Source organism: Nycticebus coucang, chromosome 12 (genome assembly GCF_027406575.1).
Source record: "Nycticebus coucang isolate mNycCou1 chromosome 12, mNycCou1.pri, whole genome shotgun sequence".
In the NCBI taxonomy this organism is placed as follows: Eukaryota; Metazoa; Chordata; class Mammalia; order Primates; family Lorisidae; genus Nycticebus; species Nycticebus coucang.
Genome location: NC_069791.1, coordinates 46,969,842 through 46,984,664, shown reverse-complemented (window position 1 = coordinate 46,984,664; position 14,823 = coordinate 46,969,842). Strand labels below are relative to the sequence as shown.

Here is a 14,823-nt window from a genome sequence, read left to right as displayed (position 1 = left end):
CATTCATATAATCATTTCACTCCCCCCGCACACACACCAGAGCTATTTTCCTGTGGTTGGTTGGAACACTCTGCTAAGCTCCTGTTGCTATTCTGCCAGAACCTCTAGAAAACCTTCTCTAAGAAAAGTAGTTAATTTCTTTTTGATAATCTATCTTAATATCTGTCTCCATCTCACTTTCCCTATCCAAACGACTTATCTTTATGATTGTAAGGAATAGATAATGTTCATTACTGGTTACTTCATATAGTTTATATATGACCTTTCTGGCTTTATTATCTGCCCACGTTAGTGTTTAGTTTTATTTCATGAAGATGGGGATTTCCGAGGATTCACTTACTGATGTTTTAGGAGATTTAGGAATTAGACTTTTTTATTTCAAGGAATCAGACTTATAAATTTTGCCAGTTTTTAAAGTGAAAATTAGTCCTTCCCTGTTCATTTCAGAGTTGTCTTTTCCATAATCTCTGGAATAATCCTCATGATAGCTTTTTCCTTTAGGTACCCTTTTTCCTCCACAAATCAGTAAAACTTCTAACTGTAAAATCTCCCACTCCTGAACTCAAGCAGTCTACCCATCTAGGCTTCCCAGAATGCTAAGATTACAGGTATGAGCCACCATGCCTGGCCACCAGAAAATAATATTGTTATGCTGTTTAAAGATGGCTAGAAGAACGTATTGTTCCTTATTTTTCCTTCTTGAAACTCTCAAAGTGTATTCTAATTTTCAGTTGTTTCCTTTGCAGATCTTTGAAACATGTGACAACTTCTCAGAATCTTCAATAATTTCAAATAAGTTCAAGAAAATACATACGATTATGAGTTATTTTACTTACCTATGAAATCACATAGGAGTTATTTCTAAAACTAGCAGTCTGGTACAGGAAAGGATGTAAAATTTCATTGTTTTGCCTGTAAGAGTAAAGTAAAGTTTTGAGGGTAGGCTATGTATAATTTTCTTGCAATAGTGTACACAAGCAAGCAAAATGAATTCAGTTCTCATTCTTTATTAATTCATTGTTTTTATGAGAATATTTTAAAAATCAGCAGTTTTTAAAATCTTTATGATTATCAAAAAGAAAACTCAGGCTCGACACCCATAGCACAGTTACAGCACCAGCCACATACACCAAGGCTGGCGGGTTCGAATCCTGCCTGGACCAGCTAAACAACAATGACAAATGCAACCAAAAATAGCCAGGTGTAGTGTCAGGCACCTGTAGTCCCAGCTACTTGGGAGGCTGAGACAACAGAATCGCTTAAGCCCAGGAGTTTGAGGTTGCTATGAGCTGTGATGCTACAGCACTCTACCGAGAACGACATAATGAGACTCTGTCTTAAAGAAAAAAAGAAAGAAAAGAAAATTCATTTCCAATGTTTCCAGATGCCTCTAGAGTACGCTACTTTCACTTTGAATGCATGTCGTAGTTGTGGATGAGTAATATTTGAATGTCATGTGCACCAAGACTGGACTACTCCTTCAACAGCCAGGCAGGGTGAAACATCCCTTAAATAAGGCTTTGGCAGCTCCCAGCCTGCTTTTCTTTGTGCCCTAGTTATAATTCCAAAAAATTGTGTTGTCCTCCTAGTATGTACAAACATAACACACTTCCCTCACATTGTATATGTATCACAGTGTCTCTGGTTTCCTTTTCCTCACTATAAGGAAAGGCGAGTGTTGGGACTTGGAAGTATGGTAGCTAAGCCAGAAAGAGCTTAAAGGATGACAAACTGACTGCCAGTCAGGCCAGAACAATGGAAGAGAATAAAGGAGGCAGGAGCAGCAATTATAGAACGGTAGTCTGTCAAGAAACAGATGATGATAATGTGCTCTGAGGTCCTCCCTTTATAAAGATTCTGTATTATGAGTTGTTTTACCAGTAGGGATAAATGAATTTTCCAGGAGTTCTCCACGCTGTCATTTAGTCTCCTGGAGGATCAGGACAGATTTTCAATGGGGAGGGACAGCCTTGCTTCCAAGCACCTCACAGTGTGCCTACTACAGCATAAAGTACTAGTTAGTAGTGATTAAACTGAATTAGGACAGAATGATATTAAAGAGATTGTCCCAATGTACCTGGGCTTTATTAATGAATGTGCTCCAGTAGAGCAAGCCAGCCAGAGCACATATACATTAGCAAATGGGAAAAGTAAAACAAGAGATAGATTGGGACATCCAAAAGTGGGGGCTTAGGAAACTACTAAGTAGCAAAGCTCAAATACTGAGTAGATCTTCACTAGGCTAGTTGGGAAGGATGGAGGGAAAAAAAACTTGGTTAAATTGTTTAACCTTTCTGAGCCTCCCTTTTCTTATCTTATTATTGTTAATAATTTGGAGTTAGTCTCACTCTGTCACTCCAGCTAGAGTGCACTATAGCTCACTGCAACCTCAAATTCCTAGGCTCAGCAATCCTCCCACCTCAGCCTCCTGAGAGGCTGCGACTATAAGTGCCTGCCACCACACTTGGCTAATTTTTTTTTTTTATTTTTAGTAGAGATGGTATCTTGCTCTTGCTCAGGTCGGTTTCAAACTCCTGACTGAGCTCAAGCAATCCTTCCACTCGGCCTCCCAGAGTGCTAGGTTTACAGGCACAAGCTACCACACCTGGCCTCCTTATCTGTTAAATGAGGCCAATACCTTCTTTGCAGACCTAGTGAGGATTAGAAGTGGTGTATATAAAACATCCAGTGCAGAGTGTAACTCATAGTAAGCTCTCAAGAAATGTTACCATTATTTATCTAGCAGTGACTCCCTTGGGCCATAGCACAGTGCAGTAGGTACCTGAGATGTTCATTTTAGTAATTCTTAAGAGTGCTGCTGTATATCATTTGCACCCATGCTTACACCAACATTATCCTTTGCTCCTAAATGTGCACAAAGGGATGGGACAAAGGAGCTTAAGCTCCGCCCTCGACTGTGTGAGAAAAGCAGTCCGCTGAGCCCACCTGCATGTCCACTGCTAAGGAAAAAGTGTGTCTTTTTTATGAAAGCCTCTTTTCCTTGACCTGCTGTGTTCAATTACAAAGAAAATATAAATGTGTTGTTTTGGAGGTTTTGATCATAGACAGAGGTTCCTCTTTTTTATTTTATGTTTGACTTTTATGTTTATTGAATGAACAGATGAATAAACTGAAATATCCTAAACCGGATGTGTTGATGCCACAGACTGTAAGCTGGTAAAGCACCATCATACTATATTGCCCAGCCTGACAGTTTAAGGCATCAAGTTTCAGTTGAGGGATTGGAGGGAAAGTGGGTCAGCTACTGACCACATTATGCTGCTGGTTCCCTCCATACTTTCCACTTGAGTTATACACAATTATGTAGAAAAGATTTCTCTTATACCTTCCTTACTCTTTACACCCTCACTCTCCCCACCAAAATCTTATCCAGTCGTGAGTAGTACTGGTTGTCAAAAAATTTTAACTTGGCCAGAAAAATCTCTTTAACATTCCCAAACCTATCTTTTGGCCCCTTAGCCATCCTCTAATGCAGTTGGAACTGCCTACCTTGGACAGTGCCACATACTCCAGACGTTTCTGTTTTTCTGGCCTCTTACTGTGTCATCTTTTCTCAAGACCAAGATAGAAGAGCCAGCTCATCCACTCAACAAGCCTCTGACAGTAGAGATCAGTGTGTCTTCCTTTCCTGTTTAGATTACATGCACATTTTAACTTGGGAACCTTTACAGATAGTTTAAAAGCCAGGGAGTAATTTGGCTTTTAGAAACCATAGACACCAGTTGAAATCTAAGTTTAAATTAGATTAAAAATGTTGTGCTTTCTAAGATTTTCAGAAAAGTTTGTTACTTTATTAATTCATCGAACATTTGTTGGACGCCTAATATGTACCAGGTATTGTGGTAGGTAATAGACATACAAAGATGATTAAGAGTTTGTAACAATCTCTGGTAGCTAACATTTCAGTGGAGAAGGCAAACAAACAGAAAAGTAATTACAGTACAGTGAGGTAAAAAGTGAGGGCAATAGAAGTAATGTGCTTTGGGGGCACTAAGAATGGGTGCCTAACTGTCAAGGTCTGTCAGACTGTATTTGGCTTTCCAGCAGTGTGGTCATTCTCAAACCCCTGAGCTACTGCAGAGGTGTGGTCAGAGATAAAGATGGAAAGATAACCCCATGATTGCATTAATGTACACAGCTTTGATTAAAAAAATATATATGGGAGGATAATCAGGGGCCTGATTACTATATATCTGGTGAAATAGGCTAAGAAATATGTGTCAGTATTATTCAAAGTATGGAAGAGACCTGTTGAATCAGAATCTCTGGGGATAGGGCCTAGGAATTTAAGTTTGAACAGGCTCCCCAGTTGAGTGGCTCACATGCTTATTGAAGTTCAAAAAGTAAGGCCATACATGTTGGGGAGCCATTAAAGGATTTTAAAACAGAGGTAACAAAATGAGATTAATGTGTTTTTTTTTGTTTATTTGTTTGTTTTTGAGACAGTGCCTCAAGCTGTCGCCCTGGGTAGAGTGCTGTGGCATCACAGCTCACAGCAACCTCTAACTCCTGGGCTTAAGCGATTCTCCTGCCTCCGCCTCCCAAGTAGCTGGGACTACAGGTGCCTGCCACAAGGCCCGGCTATTTTTTGGTTGCAGCCGTTATTGTTGTTTTGTGGGCCTGGGCTGGATTTGAACCCTCCAGCTCAGGTGTGTGTGGCCGGTGCCTTAGCCGCTTGAGCCATAGGCGCTGAGCCAGATTTATGTTTTTGAAGAAAAAATGCGAATGGCTATGTGGAGAATGGGTTGGGGTGAAGATATAAGAAATGGGACAAGACTAGAGGCAGATGGTCCAATTATGAAAGGACATGTGTTTTGGGATAGCATATGACCTGAGTTCAAATCTTATTTCTGTCCTTTTAAACTGTTAGGATTTTGGACAGATTATTTAATCTCTTCAGAATTTACTTTCTTCGGGTAAAGACTGGGTGTGTTAATAAAGACCTTATTGAGTTATCGTGAGAATTAAATATGCTATAGATGTGAGTCCATACCATACCAAAAGAACTTAGTAAATAAGGAGTTCTCAATAGATGCTGGTCCCTTCTGACTCTTCACCAGTGTGCTTAGATTGTTTAGAAGAAAGGCCTGGACTGAAGACCATTTTAGAGACTAAAAAATCTAGGTTCTAATTGGTGCACTGTTCATGAAACCTGTCAAAGATAAAAGACATTGAAGAGAAGAAAAAGCTAAAGAGACAGAGCCCCAGATCAGGAAAGACTGACGAATAGGACTCAGCAAAATAAACTGATAGTTAGAGGTCAGTCATATAGGAGAACCAGAAGAAAGGTCTGTTATGCCCTCTACCTAAGGACAGAGAGATTTTTTTTTTTTTTTGAGACAGTGTCTCAAGTTGTCACCCTGGGTAGAGTGCTGTAGCATCACAGCTCACAGCAACCTCAAACTTCTGGGCCCAAGCAATTCTCTTGCCTTAGCCTCCCAAGTAACTGGGACTACAGGCGCCCGCCACGACGCCCAGCTATTTTTGTGGTCCAGGCTGGATTCCATCCTAGCAGCTCTGTTGTATGTGGCTGATGCCCTAGCTGCCTTAGCTACGGGCACCAAGCCAGAATAGAGAGTTGGTTTTTTTTTTTTTTTATAGAGACAGAGTCTCACTTTATCACCCTCGGTAGAGGGCCATGGCATCACAACTCATAGCAACCTCCAACTCCTGGATTAGGCGATTCTCTTGCCTCAGCCTCTCGAGTAGCTGGGACTACAGGCACCTGCCACAACGCCCGGCTATTTTTTTGTTGCAGTTTGGCCAGGGCTGGGTTTGAACCCACCACCATCGCCATATGGCACTGGCACCCTACTCATCGAGCTACAGGCGCTGCCCAGAGATTTTTTTTTTTTTGCAGTTTTTGGCTGGGGCTGGGTTTGAACCCTCCACCTCTGGTATATGGGACTGGTGCCCTACTCCTTTGAGCCACAGGCACCGCCCACAGAGAGATTTTTTAAAGGCTGCTTAGTCTATAATATGAGATGCTACCAAAGAAATCAAGTAAAATTATCAGGTGGCTGGGCGCGGTGGGTCACACCTGTAATCCTAGCACCCTGGGAGGCTGAGGTAGATGGATTGCCTGAGCTCACAGGTTCGAGACCAGCCTGAGCCAGCCTGAGACCTCGTCTCTAAAAATAGCTGGGCATTGTGGTGGGCGCTGGTCCAACCAGCGCCCACCCCCTCACTGGCTGAGGCAAGAGAATCTCTTGAGCCCAAGAGATTGAGGTTGCTGTGAGCTATGACACCATGGCACTCTACCAAGGGCAACAAAGTGGGACTCTGTCTCAAAAAAAAAAAAAATACTAGTAGGCTGGGAGCTAGTGGCTCACCCCTATAATCTTTAGTACTCTGGGAGGCTGAGGCAGGAGAATCACTCGAGCTCAGGAGTTTGAGACCAGCCTAAGCAAGAGTAAGACCCCGTCTCTACTAAAAATACTCCATCTCTACTAAAAATAGAAAAAAAATGGCTGGATCTTGTGGCATAGACATGTAGTCCCAGCTACTTGGCAGGCTGAGAAAGGAGGATTGCTTGCGTTCAGAAGTTTGAGAGGACTGTGAGCTATGATGATGCCAGTACATTTTAGCAAGGCCACAGAACAAGACTTTGTTTCAAAAAATAATAAACACAGTGAAGAAGTATCCGTTATACTTGGAAAATAGAGATTATTTACAACCTGGCAAGAGCAGTTTCAGCGGGGTGATGGGGCAGATGCTGGAACGCGTCTGTTGGGAAACAGGTGGTTGGGAAGGAAGGAAAGACAGTAGGTACACTATAGACCATTTTACTGAGCCAGTTTGTAACAGTTTCAGGATTGCTAAAATATGTGTCATACGATGTTTAGAAGAACTTACACTTAGCTCTAGTCTAAAACAATTTGAGAGGAGAGGGGAAGGTCTAGGGGTTGATAGTAGAGGTGGGAGTTAACTCTTAGTTTAGAGATGCCTACTTGAGCTGCTATCTCCTGTTGACTAGAAAAACTGGCAGGAAAGTTAGCAGCAGGGAAAGTGATTAGGCTTTCTCACTTTCTGAAGATATGGTAAATAAGAGAAAAACTCTAATCCCTACTTATGAAGGAAGTTATGGGAGCCTTAGCCCTAAATAAAAATACTGCTCAGTTGGTAGGGCGCCAGCCCCATATACTGAGGGTGGCAGGTTCAAACCCGGTCCCGGCCAAACTGCAACAAAAAAATAGCCGGGTGTTGTGGCAGGTGCCTGTATTCTCAGCTACTCAGGAGGCTGAGGGAAGAGAATTGCCTAAGCCCCAGAGCTGGAGGTTGCTGTGAGCTGTGTGACATCACTGTACTCTACCAAGGGCGATAAAGTGACACTCTGCCTCTACAAAAAAAAAAAAACAAAAAAAAAAACTACTTTTTTTCCATTAACATGGTAAAGAGCAGTGGCTAGGCACATTCATGTCTCTATTTTTTCTTTCCTGAATAGAGATGGGGGTCTCACTATATTGTCAGGCTGGTCTTGAACTCCTGGTCTCCAGTTCTCTAGCTTCGGTCTCTCAAAGTGCTGGGATTACAGTTGTGAGCTACCACATCTGGCTTTCTTACTTTTCTTTAATCAATGGAAATAACTTTTCACAGGCTGAGGCTCAGCGCCCGCAGCACCCATAGCACAGTCGTATGGTGCTGGTTACCAGCCAGCCACGTGCACCAACGCTGATGGGTTCGAGCCTGGCCCGGGCCAGCTAAACAACAATGACAACTACAAGCAAAAAAAAAATAGCTGGGCATTGTGGCGGGCACCTGTAGTCCCAGCACTGTGGGAGGCTGAGGCAAGAGAATCACTTAAGCCCAAGAGTTTGAGGTTGCTGTGAGCCGTGACACTACAGCACTCTACCGAGGACAACATAGTGAGTCTCTGTCTCAAAAAAAAGGAAAAATAATATGAAAAAAGCTGAACAAGCCCTCTTGCTTTTTCCCTCAGGTTGGTGCTACTGCTTCATGTAAATACAAAGTTCTCTTAGACTTAACAACTTGAAACTTTTATGAGTAGCCTTAAGAATCAGAGTACCAAGGCAGTCCTTGGGGCTCATTGAGTAGGGCACCAGCCCCATATATGGAGGGTGGCGGGTTTGAACCTGCCCTAGCCAAATTGCAACAACAACAAATGGCCGGGTATTGTGGCGGGCACCTGAAGTCCCAGCTGAGGCTGAGGCAAGAGAATCACCTAAGCCCAAGAGCTGGAGGTTGCTGTGACACCACCATACTCTACAGAGGGCAACAAAGTAAGACTGTCTCTAAAAAAAAAAAGAGAATCCAAGCACCAGGGATCCAGGCCACATTTTTACATCTTCAGTGCTTCCTTTCTCACTGTTCCACTGCCTTTCTCTTTCTAAAAACAAAGAATTAGAACATCAGGATGTAAATAAATGCAAAAAGTATGGTAAAAATAATAAAGAGTTCTTAATGGGCTCAGCGCCTGTGGTGTACCATAGTTGGGGGGTTTGAACCCGGCCCAGTCCAGCTAGCCAGAAATGACAATTGTAACAAAAAATAGCCAGGCGTTGTGGCAGGTGCCTATAGTCCCAGCTGCTTGCCAGGCTGAGGCAAGAAAATTGCTTAAGCCTAAGAGTTTGAGGTTACTGAGAGCTGTGACGCCATGGCACTCTACCAAAGCGACATAATGAGACTCTTGTCTCAAAAAAAAAAGTTCTTAATTGGGTTTTCATATTTTATATTCCTATCAAGGAGCTTTTTTTATTTTTGTTAAACAATTTATATAAGTTGTTGATGCTGGTAGTGGTACCAATTTAAATCACTTTCAAAATATTGATAATTTTTCTTTTCATATATTCTTTAAATTATCTTTTTTTTGGAGACAGAACCTCAAGCTGTCTCCCTGGGTAGAGTGCTGTGGCATCACAGCTCACAGCAACCTCCAACTCCTGGGCTCAAGTGATTCTCCTGCCTCCGCTATCTTTTTTTTTTTTTTTTTTGTAGAGACAGAGTCTCACTGTACCGCCCTCAGGTAGAGTGCCGTGGCGTCACACGGCTCACAGCAACCTCTTAACTCTTGGGCTTACGCGATTCTCTTGCCTCAGCCTCCCGAGCAGCTGGGACTACAGGCGCCTGCCACAACGCCCGGCTATTTTTTGGTTGCAGTTTGGCCGGGGCTGGGTTTGAACCCGCCACCCTCGGCATATGGGGCCGGCGCCCTACTCACTGAGCCACAGGCGCCGCCCCGCTATCTTTTTTTGGGGGGGGAGACAGAATCTCAGGCTGTCACCGGGGGTAGAGTGCTGTGGCGTCATAGCTCACAGCAACCTCCAACTCTTGGGCTCCAGAGATCCTCTTGCCTCAGTTTTTCTATTTTTAGTAGAGACAGGGTCTCGCTTTTACTCAGGCTGGTCTTGAACTCATGAGCTCAAGCAATCTACCCGCTTGGCCTCCCAGAGTACTAGGATGCCCAGCCTTTTTTTTTTTTTTTCTAAAGACATGGTCTTACTCTTTCACTTGGGCTGGAGTGCGGTGGAGTCATAGCTCACAGCAATTGTAAACTCTTGGGCTCAAGTGATCCTTCTGTCTTAGCCTTCCAAGTAGCTGGGACTAATGGTACATGCCATCACTATCAACTAATACATTTTTTTTCTGAGACAGAGTCTTACTTTGTTGCCCTCAGTAGAGTCCTATGACATCATAGCTCACAATAACATCAAACTCTTGGGCTCAAGTGATTCTCTTGTCTCAGCCTCCTGAGTAGCTGGGACTACAGGTGCCTGTCATAATGCCCAGCTAGTTTTCTGTTTTTATTTTTAGAGATGGGGGTCTCACTCTTCTCGGCTTCCCAGGGTGCTAGGATGACAGGTGTGGGCCACTGCACCTGGCCTTTTTAAAATTTTTTGTACATACGGAGTCTCACTGTCTTGCTCAGTCTGGTCTTGGACTCCTGGCCTCAAGGGGTCCTCCTGCCTTGGTCTTCCAAGGTGTTAGGATTAGACATTAGGCCACCACTTCTAGCCAAATTACCACTTTTAATAAATTCCTTTAAAACGCCTGGCTCTGTACTGGATACTCTGGGATTTTCAAATGAAGTAGAAAACAGCTTCTGTGCTTAAAGAGCTCACACTACTCGGGGGAGACAAATATGCAAAGCCTCTTTACAAAACAATATAACAATTCAGTGTGATATCAACTCTGGATTGATACGAAATGTGGAGAAGAAAAATGATGTACGACGGAGTAACAGTTATCAGTGAGAGCTTCAGAGAAAGAGGGCTAGAGCTGATCTTAACAAAAGAAAACATAGGATTTGCCTTTTTGGATGGTAGGGGGATAGAGGGAAAACATTCATAGGAATGGTGGATGTGATCTGGGCATGGTGGCTCACACCTATAATCCTAGCACAGCACTCGGGGAGGCAGAGGAAGGAGGATCCCGTGAGCTCAGGAATTAGAGAGCAGCCTGAGCAAGCCCGTCTCTACTAAAAATAGAAAACTAGCCCAGTATTGTGATAGGCACCTGTAGTCCCAGCTAGTCAGAGGCTGAGGCAGAAGGATCACTTGAACCCAGGAGTTGGAGGTTGCTGTGAACTAGGCTGATGCCACAGCACTGCAGCTGGGTGACAGAGTGAGACTCTCTCAAACAAAAAAAAAGAAATGGTGGGTGTGAGTAAAAATGCAGGCATGGGGTTCAAGCCAAAGGCCTCTAAGGAGACTAGCATGACTTAATATGGATGGTGCCTGTTGCGAGTAGCGAAAGAGAAGATTGGCTTGGTGAGAGGGAGGCTGGATGGAGTGGGCCAGACGGTGACCCCTAAAAATGTCTATGCCCTAATCTCCAGAGCCTGTGATCATAAGCTTATATGGTAAAATATGTGATTAAGTTAGGGATTTTGAGAGGAGTAATTTATCCTCAGTTATCCAGCAGTAAGTATCCCCACAGGAGTGAGGCAGAAGAAGGGGCTTGACAGACGAGGGGGCTGTGTAACTACAGAGGATAGAGTCAGATTAGAGTGATGTGGCCCCAAGTTGAGAGTCAGGAATGCTCACTGCCGGGCAGCCCCATATACCAGGGGTGGCGTGTTCAAGCCCAGCCCTGGCCAAAACTGCAAAAGAAAAAAAAGGAAGGAATGCTAACTGCCACCAGAAGCTGGAAAGGGCAAGGATGGGATTCTCCCCTGGGGTCTTCAGAGGAATGCAGGCCTGCCAGACTTCTGTTCTCCAGGACTGGAGGATAAATTCCTGGTGCTCTAAGCCACCACATTTGTGGTAATTTGTTACAGCAGCCTCAAGAAACTAATATACTGGATATGGTGGCTTAGCAGTGCTGAGCCAGGGGTATTTTCTTGAACTGAAGGGTGACATGGCCAAGGGCTGTTAAAGAAAATTTATTCTATCTATAACAATCAGATGTTACTTGTTTTACAGTGAAGAAAAACACTGAAGTTATTTTCATAAGCTGAAAAGAGATTAATTTGTCAGCTCTTTGCAAGATGGATTGACTAGGGAAGTGGGGATGGAAAGGAGAGATGGCAGAGACCTATTGGGAATCTATTGTAATAATCTGTGAGTAGAGCTCTGACTTGTTGAAGTATTAGGAATGGAAAGGAAGAGAGAAATCAGATTTTATAAAGGAATAAGTTGGCGTGACTTCAGCAGGTGGGGCTGGAGCGTCATAATACTAGAGGGAAACCTCAAGGAGGTGTAAAGTGAAAAAGAATTTTGTTAGTTAACCTGTTCACCACCTTCCTTAATTGGGTGTCTAATGTCAAAGTGAATGGGATTAAAGAATGACTATATGGCATTAATATAGCAGTATATTTAAAGCACCTGTCCAGGCTGGGTGCAGTGGGTCACACCTGTAATCTTAGCACTCTGAGAGGCTGAGGAGGGTGGATCCTTTGAGCTCAGAGTGAGACCCTGCCTCTGGCTAAAAAAACTAGCCAGGCCTTGTGGCGGGTGCCTGTAGTCCCAACTACTTGGGAGGCTGAGGTAAGAGGACCTCTTGAGCCCAGGAGTTTAAGATTGCTATGAGCTGTGATGCCATGCCACTCTATCCAGTGTGATAGTGAAACTCTGTCTAAAAAAATAAAAATAAAAATGTCTCTGGACTAAAATTTTGTCATCTATAAATAAATTGTAGAAATTACATATGTATGTGTATACACATCCTTTCACCACCAGCATTCCTGTGTATAATGATATCCTGCTCTTTGTAATGTTACTGTTTATTTCATGTGTGTTTTTTTTTTTCACTAGTCTAAATGCATTAAGGGGGGGCGCCCATAGCACAGTGGTTATGGTGCAGGCCACATGCACCAAGTGTGGCAGGTTCGAACCTAGCCCGGGCCAGCTAAACAATGACAACTGCAACAAAAAATAGCCGGGCATTATGGAGGGTGCCTATAGTCCCAGCTACTTGGGTGGCTGAGGCAAGAGAATCGCTTAAGCCCAGGAGCTAGAGGTTGCTGTGAGCTGTACTCTACCCAGGGAGACATAGTGAGACTCTGTCTCAAAAACAAAAACAACAAAAAAATGCATTAAGGGTAAGTATCCTATCATCTTATATTTATATTCCAGGAGTTGTACAGTTTGGGCCAAAGTGGGTATTTAATAAATGGTTATTGAACAAAAGATTTCTTTTTCCCTTTTAGGCTGACAGTGTTTATTACCTCATCTGAGGTGGTGTGAAATAATATGAGATAACATGTCACGTGCCAGAGGCCTTGTTCGTAGTGCATACCCCGAAAGTAGCCCTGAATTTAGGTTTTTGTTGTTTGTTCCTGAAAAACTAGAAGTAAAATGGTCCAAGAATCTTTAGATTAGGATTTGGTCTGGGTGCTGGAGTCTTCCTCATTTTAGCCACAGTTACCTTCTAAAGAGCATGCAACTCATGTCTTCTCTTTCTGTGAAAGTAAAATCTGTAAAGCCTAGGCCATTCATAATTTCCTCGGGCCTTTGCATACTGGTTTCTGTTCTGTCTTCACTGTAATGGTTAATTTTAGAATTATCAGCAATCCTTGTCTTGGCTAAATCCAGTAGTTTTGTCCTAATTCTGAACCCATGAATTAGGACCTTTATGTCCGACCCCTCCCCTCCTTGCATTTCTTCTCATGAATTTCAGTGTCACCCTGATTGTTTTCTTTTACTATTCCTTTTGTTTTTTAACGTTCACTAGGCAACTATGTCTTTTTATAAAGTAATAGTTATGCTTGAGCTCAGTAGTTCCGGACCAGCCTATGCAAGAGGGAGATTCTGGCTCTACTAAAAATGGAAAAACTAGCTGGGCATTGTGGCACATGACTGTAGTCCCAGCTATTCAGGAGGCTGATGCAAGAGGATTGTTTGAACTCAAGAGTTTGAGGTTGCCACGAGCTATGATGATGCCAGGGTGACAGAGTGAGACTGGTCTCAAAACAAAAAGCTCTATTCATCTTTTTAAACTGTATAATTCTGTGTTTTATAGTATATTCACAGAGTTGGGAAACAATAATCACTGTTAATTCTAGAATATTTTCATCACCCCAAAAATAGACTCTTATAAACACACTATGGTACATCCATACAATGGAATATAATTCAGCAAAAAAAAAAAAAAAAAGAAATGAACTATCAAACCACAGAAGACATGGAGGACCCTTAAATGCATATTACTACATGAAAGCAGCTATTATGGAAAAGTCAAAACTATAAAAATAGTAGAAAGACTAATGGTTGCCAGAGTTTCAGGAGAGGGAGGAATAGGGGATTTTTAGGGCAGTGAAACTATTCTGTGTGATACTGTAATGGTGGATAAATGGCATTATGCATTTGTCAAAATCCATATATACATCACCAAAGGTGAACCCTAATGTAAACTATAAACTAGAGTTATTAGTAACAAATCAATATTGGCTCATCAGTTGTAACAAATGTATCACACTAGTGCAAGATGTTAATAACGGGAAACTGGCCCAGCAGCGCAGTGGCTCCCGCCTATAATCTTAGCACTCTGGGAGGCCTCAGCGGAAGGATCACTTGGACTTAGGAATTTGAGACCAGCCTGAACAAGAAGACCCTGTCTCTACTGAAAATAGAAAAACTAGCCAGGCATTTGTGGTAGGCACCCGTAGTCCTAGCTACTCAGGAGGCTGAGGCAGGACGATCACTTGAGCCCAGGAGGTTGAGGTTGCTGTGAGCTAGGCTGATGCCAAGGCACTCCAGCCCAGGTGACAGAGTAAGACTCTGTCTTAAAAGAAAAACGGGAAACTCTGAGAGTGGAAAGAGAGGGGATAATATGAGAACACTGTATTTTCTGCTTAATTTTTCTATAAACCTGAAACAGCTCTAAAAAATGAAGTTTATTAACCTAAAAAAAAAAAGAAGAAGAAACTCTGGATCTATTAGCAGATACTCTCCGTTCTTGCCTCCCCCTTCTCAGCAGTAAGAAACCATTTATTTACTTTTAGTCTATAGATTTGCTTATTGTAGACATTTCATGTAAATGGAATCATGCATTTGTGTTTGACTTCTTTTACTTAGTATAATGTTTTCAAGATTCATCCATGTCATACCACATATCAGTACTTCCTTTATTTATTTATTTTTTGCAGTTTTTTTTTTTTTGTCTAGGGCCCGGTTTGAACCCACCATCTCTGGTATAATTTTGAGACAGAGTCTCTCTATGTTGCCCTCAGTAGAGTAATGTTACGTCACAGCTCACAGCAACCTCCAACTCCTGAGCTTAAGGGATTCTCTTGCCTCACCCTCCCAAGTAGCTGGGACTACAGGTGCCCACCACAATGCCCGGCTGTTTTTTGGTTGTGGTTGTCATTGTTTAGCAGGCTCGGGCTGGGCTTGAACCCGCCAG

General features: G+C 42.8%; 1 protein-coding gene across 1 annotated transcript in view; it reads left to right on the top strand.

Annotated features, from left to right (window-relative positions):
* CREBL2 (cAMP responsive element binding protein like 2) overlaps positions 1-14,823 on the top strand; it is a 32,000-nt gene that overhangs the window by 813 nt on the left and 16,364 nt on the right. The gene's annotated exons all lie outside the window — the stretch shown is intronic.